The following is a 7,555-nucleotide window of genomic DNA, read 5'->3' on the forward strand; positions in this document are numbered from 1 at the left end:
ACTGGGAGAAAATAAAAACCCACAGAATATGCATCCAACCACAATTGCCAGCTGAGAAGTAGCCCAGAGGCTCACGTCTGCCACCATGGAGTGGGGGCTGTGCAGGGAGGCTAGGGCTGCATCATCGGTTCTTAGGGTAAGAACTGGGCCTGAATGCCCTGAGGACAATCTGAGGGAGCTAACATGAGATAGAAACCCAGACTGTGGAGTCACCAGAGAGACACACAAACACACAAAAAGACCTTTCACGTGAAAGGCTCTAACGCACAGCCGGGCACACTCACGGAACAAAGGACTGAGCAAATACCAAAGGAGAGCTAGCTGGCTGCGTGTAGACCCCTCCCCACCCAGAGGCAGAAAGGCAAGCGTGTGACAGCCAGAGCCAGAAGGCAAGGGGCTGCTGCACTCTCAGCCCCAGAGAGGGCATCTTCCACCAAACTGAGAGCTAATCCCAGTTGCTAATACGTCTTCCTGGGATCCTGGATGGTTGACATCCGCCAGGAGGGTGGCAGCCTGATATCAGCTCCCCAGAGGAGACACACGACACACCTGAGACAGTGCTCTCGTGGGCACCCAGGGAACTGAGTGGCTGGGACCAGGGAGGTGATTCAGATGCACAGCCCACCTGCGGCGGTGCACTCGCCAAGCACGTGGTCACCTGAGCTTCTCCAACCTGGGAAGGGCGCAAAACACACGCCCAGCCGGGTCTGTGCCCTCGCAGAGCACCTGAGAGCCTGAGCAGCTCAGACCTGGGAAGTGTGCACAACACAGGGCCCGCTTGGGGCAGTGCCCTTGCAGAGCACCCGGGAGCCTGAGCAGCTTCGACCCGGGAAGCACATGTCGCCTTGGACTGTGGCAAACCCAGTGTGAGCACTCGCAACACACACCAGTGATATTTGCTTGCAGTGTCCCTCCCTCCCCACAACACAACTGAACAAGTGAGCCTAAATAAGTGACCACCTTCACCCCTTTCTGTCAGGGTGGAAATTTGACACTGAAGAGACTTGCAAACAGAGGAAGCCAAAATAAAGAAGAAGGAGCTGCTCTGGAAGTGACAGGGGCAACCGATTAAAGTCCTGTAGCTAACAATGACTGGTCACTGGAGGGGTCCTAATAGACCTTGAGGACAAGTACAAGCTGGAGCAAGCAGCTCTCTGAAACTGAACTGACCCCACCACTGCCCACAACAGTTCCAGAGAAATGCCTAAATATATTTTTACTACTATCACTTTTAAATTTTTCTTCAAAATTTAAGTTGTTTATTGCTCTTTTAATTTTCATTTTTATAACCTGTTATTACCTTGCCAAAAAAAGACCTTATTTCTAAAGTAAATTATATATATATATACATATATTTAATTTTGTGATTGATTTTTTTTTGTAGTTTTTATATTGTATTTTTGAGAGTCTAACCTCTATTTTAGATTTTTAATCTTTGCTTTTTGGTATTTGTTATCAATTTTGTACTAATCTTCAGTATGCATTTTCACTTAGGGGTGTGATTACTGGCTTGATTGCTCTCTTCCCTTTTGACTCTCCCTCTTTGCCAGGTCACCTCTATCTCCTTCCTCCCCCTTCTCTTTTCTACTTAACTCTGTGACTCTCTCTGGGTGTTCCGGGCTGTGGAGAACATTTAGGGAACTGATTGCTGGCTAGATTGCTCTCTCCCCTTTTGCCTCCCTCTCTTCTCCTCCTGATTACCTCTAACTCCCTCCTCCCTCTTCTCTTCTCTGTGTACTCTGTGAATCTCACTGGGAGTCCCTCTCTGTGGAGAATTGTTTCACCATTAACATAGATGTTTTATCATCTGTGCTGGATGGATGGAAAGTCTTGAGGCTACTGTAAGAGAAGGACTGAAAGCCAGAGGCAGGAAGCTTAACTCCAAAATTTGAGAACATAAGAAAACTCCTGATTCCATGGAACATTAATAGACAAAAGCTCACCCAAAAGTCTCCATACTTACACTGAAACCAAGCCCTACCCAAGAGCCAACAAGTTCCAGAGCAAGACATACCATGCTAATTCTCCAGCAAAGCAGGAACACAACCCTGACCATTAAAAGACAGGCTACCCAAAGCCATGCCAAAACCATAGATACCCCAAAACTCACTGCTGAAAACTTCATTGCACTCCAGAGAGAAGCTCCACCCATCAGAATACAGACACAAGCTCCCCCAACCAGGAAACTTTGACAAGCCACTAGAGCAACCACACTCAAAGGGAGCAGAGGAACCACGAACTTCAGGCCTACAGAAAGGGTACCCCAAACACAGCAATCTAAACAAAGTGAAAAAGCAGAGAAATTTTCAGCAGGTAAAGGAACATGATAAATACCCACCAAACCAAACCAAAGAGGAGATAGGGAGTCTACCTGAAAAAGAATTCAGAAAGATGATAGTAAAGATGATCCAAAATCTTGAAAACAAAATGGAGTTACAGATACACAGACTAGAGACAAGGATTGAGAAGATGCAAGAAATGGTTCACAAGGACCTAGAAGAAATAAATGAGAGTTAATAAATAAAGAATAATACAACAACCGAGATGAAAAGCATTCTGGAGGGAAACAACAGTAGAATAACTGAGGCAGAAGAGAGGATAAGTCGAAATAAATGAAGCAGAGAGGAAAAAAGAATTAAAAGAAATGAAGACAACCTCAGAGACCTCTGTGACAATGTTAAATGCCCCAACATTTGAGTCATAGGAGTCCCAGAAGAAGAAGACAAAAAGAAAGGCCATGAGAAAATACTTGAGGAGATAATAGTTGAAAATTTCCCTAAAATGGGGAAGGAAATAGCCACTCAAGGCCAAGAAACCAGAGAGTCCCAAACTGGGTAAACCCAAGGGGAAACACCCCAAGACACACATTAGTCAAATTAACAAAGATCAAACACAAAGAACAAATATTAAAAGCAGCAAAGGAAAAGCAACAAATATCACAGAAGGGGATTCCCATAAGGATAACAGCTGATCTTTCAACAGAAACTTCTCAGGCCAGAAGGGAATGGCAGGACATACTTAAAGTGATGAAAGAGAAAAACCTGCAACCGAGATTACTATACCAAACAGGGATCACATTCAGATATGAAGGAGAAATCATAAGCTTTACAGACAAGCAAAAGCTGAGAGAATTCAGCACCATCAAACCAGCTCTTCAACAAATGCTAAATGATCTTCTCTAGACAGGAAACACAGAAAAGGTTTATAAACTCGAACCCAAAACAACAAAGTAAATGGCAATGGGATCATACTTATCAATAATTACCTTTAATGTAGATGGGTTGAATGTCCCAACCAAAAGACAAAGACTTGCTGAATGGATACAAAAGCAAGACCCCTATATATGCGTCTACAAGAGACCCACCTCAAAACAAGGGACACATACAGACTGAAAGTGAAAGGCTGGAAAAAGTTATTTCATGCAAATAGAGACCAAAAGAAAGAAGGAGTAGCAATACTCATATCAGATAACACATACTTTGAAATAAAGGCCATGAAAAGAGACAAAGAAGGACACTACATAATGATCCAAGGACCAATCTAAGAAGAAGATATAACCATTATAAATATATATGGACCCAACATAGAAGCACCACAATATGTAACAAATGCTAACAAGTATGAAAGGGGAAATTAATAGTGACATAATAATACGGGGAGACTTCAATACTCCACTCACACCTATGGGTCAACCAAACAGAAAATTAGCAAGGAAACGCAAGCTTTAATTGATACAATGGACCACTTAGACCTAATTGATATCTATAGGACATTTTACCCAAAACAATGAATTTCACCTTTTTCTCAAGTGCACATGGAACATTCTCCAGGATAGATCACATCCTGGGCCATAAATCTAACCTTGGTAAATTCCAAAATAATGAAATCGTTTCAAGCATCTTCTCTGATCACAATGCGGTAAGATTAGATGTCCACTATACGAAAATAATTATTAAAAATAAAAACACGGATCATAGAAAAAGCAAGAGAGTTACAGAAAAACATCTACTTTTTCTTTGATTACCCCAAAGCCTTTGACTGTGTGGATCACAGCAAAATGTGGAAAATTCTTAAACAGATGGGAATACCAGGCCACCTTACCACCTGAGAAACCTGTATGCAGGTTAAGAAGCAACAGTTAGAACTGAACATAGAACAGACTGGAACCAAATTGGGAAAGGAGTATGTCAAGCCTGTATATTGTCACCCTGCTTATTTAACTTCTATGCAGAGTACATCATGTGAAATGCCAGGCTGGATGAAGCACAAGCTGGAGTCAAGATTTCCAGGAGGAATATCAATAACCTCAGATAGGCAAATGACACCACCCTAATAGCAGAAAGTGAGGAAGAACTAAAGTGCCACTTGATGGAAGTGAAAAAGTTGGCTTAAAACTCTACATTCAGAAAACTAAAATCATGGCATCCAGTCCCCTCACTTCATGACAAATATATAGGGATACAATGGAAACAGTGACAGACTTTATTTCTTGGGTTCCAAAATCACTGCAGATGGTGACTGCAGCTATTAAATTAAAAGACACTTGCTCCTAGGAAGAAAACCTATGACCAACCTAGGCAGCATATTAAAAAACAGAGACATTACTTTGCCAACAAAGGTCCATCCAGTCAAAGCTATGGTTTTTCCAATAGTCATGTATGGATGTGAAAGTTGGACCATAAAGAAAGCTGAATGCCAAAGAATTGATGCTTTTGAACTGTGGTGTTGGAGAAGACCCTTGAGAGTCCTTTAGACTGCAAGGAGATCCACCCAGTCAATTCTAAAGGAAATCAGTCCTGAATATTCATTGGAAGGGCTGATGTTGAAGCTGAAACTCCAATACTTCAGCTACATGATGTGAAAAACTGACTCATTTGAAAAGACCCTGATGCTGGGAAAGATTGAAGACAGGAGCAGAAGGGGATGACAGAGGATGAGATGGTTGGATGGTATCACTGACTCAATGAACATGAGTTTGAGTAAACTCTGGGATTTGGTGATGGACAGGGAGGCCTGGCATGCTACAGTCCATGGGGTCTCAAAGAGTTGGACACAACTGAGTGACTGAACTGAACTGATGGAAGCTAAATAACACACTTCTGAATAACCAACAGATCACAGAAGAAATCAAAAAGGAAATCAAAATATGCATAAAAACAAAAACAAGTAAAACAACTGAAAATGTATGGGAATCAGTAAAAGCAGTGCTAAGAGGAAGGTTCATAGCAATACAAGCTTACCTCAAGAAACAAGAGAAAAATCAAATAAATAGTCTAACTTTACATCTACAGCAACTAGAAAAAGAAGAAACAAAGAACCCCAAAGTTAGTAGAAGGAAAGAAATTATAAAAATCAGAGCAGAAATAATTGAAAAATTAACAGAGGCAACTATAACAAAAATCAGCAAAACTAAAAGCTGGTTATTTTAGAAGATAAATGAAATAGACAAACCATTAGCCAGACTCATCAAGAAAAACAGGGAGAAGAATCCAATCACAAAAATTAGAAATGAAAATGAAGAAATCACAACAGACAACACAGAAATACAAAGCATCATAAGAGACTACTATCAGCAACTATATGCCAATAAAATGGGCAACTTGGAAGACATGGATGAATTCCTAGAAATGTATAACCTTTCAAAACTGAACCAGGAAGAAATAGAAAATCTTAACAGACCCATAACAAGCACAGAAATTGAAACTGTAATAAATCTCCCAAGAAACAAAAGCTCAGGACCAGATGGCTTCACAGGTGAATTCTGCCAAAAATTTAGAGAAGAGTTAACACCTATCCTACTCAAAGTCTTCCAGAATATTGCAGAGGAAGGTAAAACTGCTGAACTCATTCTCTGAGGCCACCATCACCCTAATACCAAAACCTGACAAAGATGCCACAAAAACAGAAGACTACAGACCAATATCACTGATGAATATAAATACAAAAATCCTCAACAAAATTCTAGCAAACAGAATCCAACAACATATTATGAAGATCATACATCATGACGAAATGGGCTTTATTCCAGGGATGCAAGGATTGTTCAATATTTGCAAATAATCAATGTGATACACCACATTAACAAATTGAAAGATAAAAACCATATGATTATCTCTATAGATGCAGGGACAGCCTTTGACAAAATGCAACACCCATTTATGATAAAAGCTCTCCAGAAAGCAGGCAAAGAACGAACATACCTCAACATAATAAAAGTCATATATCATTAACCCACAGCAAACATCCTCAATGGTGAAAAATTGAAATCATTTCCTCTAAAGTCAGGAATAAGACAAGAGTGCCCACTCTTAATACTACTATTCAATGTAGTTTTGGAAGTTTTAGCCACAGCAATCAGACAAGAAAAAAAAATAAATGGAATCAGATTGGAAAAGAAGTAAAACTCTTTTTGCAGATGACATGATCTTCTACATTGAAAATCCTAAAGACACCACCAGAAAGTACTAAATCTAATCAATGAATATAGTAAAGTTGCAGGATATAAAATTAATACACAGAAATCCCTTGCATTCCTATACACTAACAATGAGAAAACCGAAAGAGAAATCAAGGAAACAATCTCATTCACCATTGCAATGAAAAGAATAAAATACTTAGGAATAAATTTACATAAAGAAACAAAAGACCTATATGTAGAAAAGTACATAACACTGATGAAAGAAATCAAAGATGACACAAATAGATGGAGAAAGATACCGTGTTCATGGATCAGAAGAATCAATATAGTGAAAATGAATATACTACCTAAAGCAATCTATGGATTCAATGCAATCCCCATCAAGCTACCAACAGTATTTTTCACAGAACTGGAACAAATAATTTCACAATTTGTATGAAAATACAAATAACCTCGAAAAGCCAAAGCAATCTTGAGGAAGAAGAATGGAACTGGAAGAATCAACCTGCCTGACTTCAGACTATACTACAATGGTACAGTCATCATGACAGTATGGTATTGGCAAAAAGACAGAAATATAGATCACTGGAACAAAATAGAAAGCTAGAGATAAATCCACGCACCTATGGATACCTTATCTTTGACAAAGGAGGCAAGAGTATACAGTGGAGAAAAGACAATTTCTTTAACAAGTGGTGCTGGGAAAACTGGTCAAGCACCTGTAAAAAAATGAAACTAGAACACTTTCTAACACCATACACAAAAATAAACTCAAAATGGATAAACGATCTAAATGTAAGACCAGAAACTATAAAACTCCTAGAGGAGAACATAGGCAAAACACTCTCTGACATAAATCACAGCAAGATCCTCTATGATCCACCTCCCAGAGTAATGGATATAAAAGTAAAAGTAAACAAATGGGACCTAATTAAACTTAAAAGCTTTTGCACCCTGTATAATCAATGTGAAAAGACAGCCTTCTGAATGGGAGAAAATAATAGCAAATGAAACAACTGACAAAGAATTAATCTCAAAAATATACAAGCAGATCATTCAGCTCAATACCAGAAAAATAAATGACCCAATCAAAAAAAATGGGCCAAAGAACTAAACAGAAATTTCTCCAAAGACACT

The sequence above is a fragment of the Cervus canadensis genome, chromosome 19, assembly GCF_019320065.1.
Source record: "Cervus canadensis isolate Bull #8, Minnesota chromosome 19, ASM1932006v1, whole genome shotgun sequence".
NCBI classification, from domain to species: Eukaryota; Metazoa; Chordata; class Mammalia; order Artiodactyla; family Cervidae; genus Cervus; species Cervus canadensis.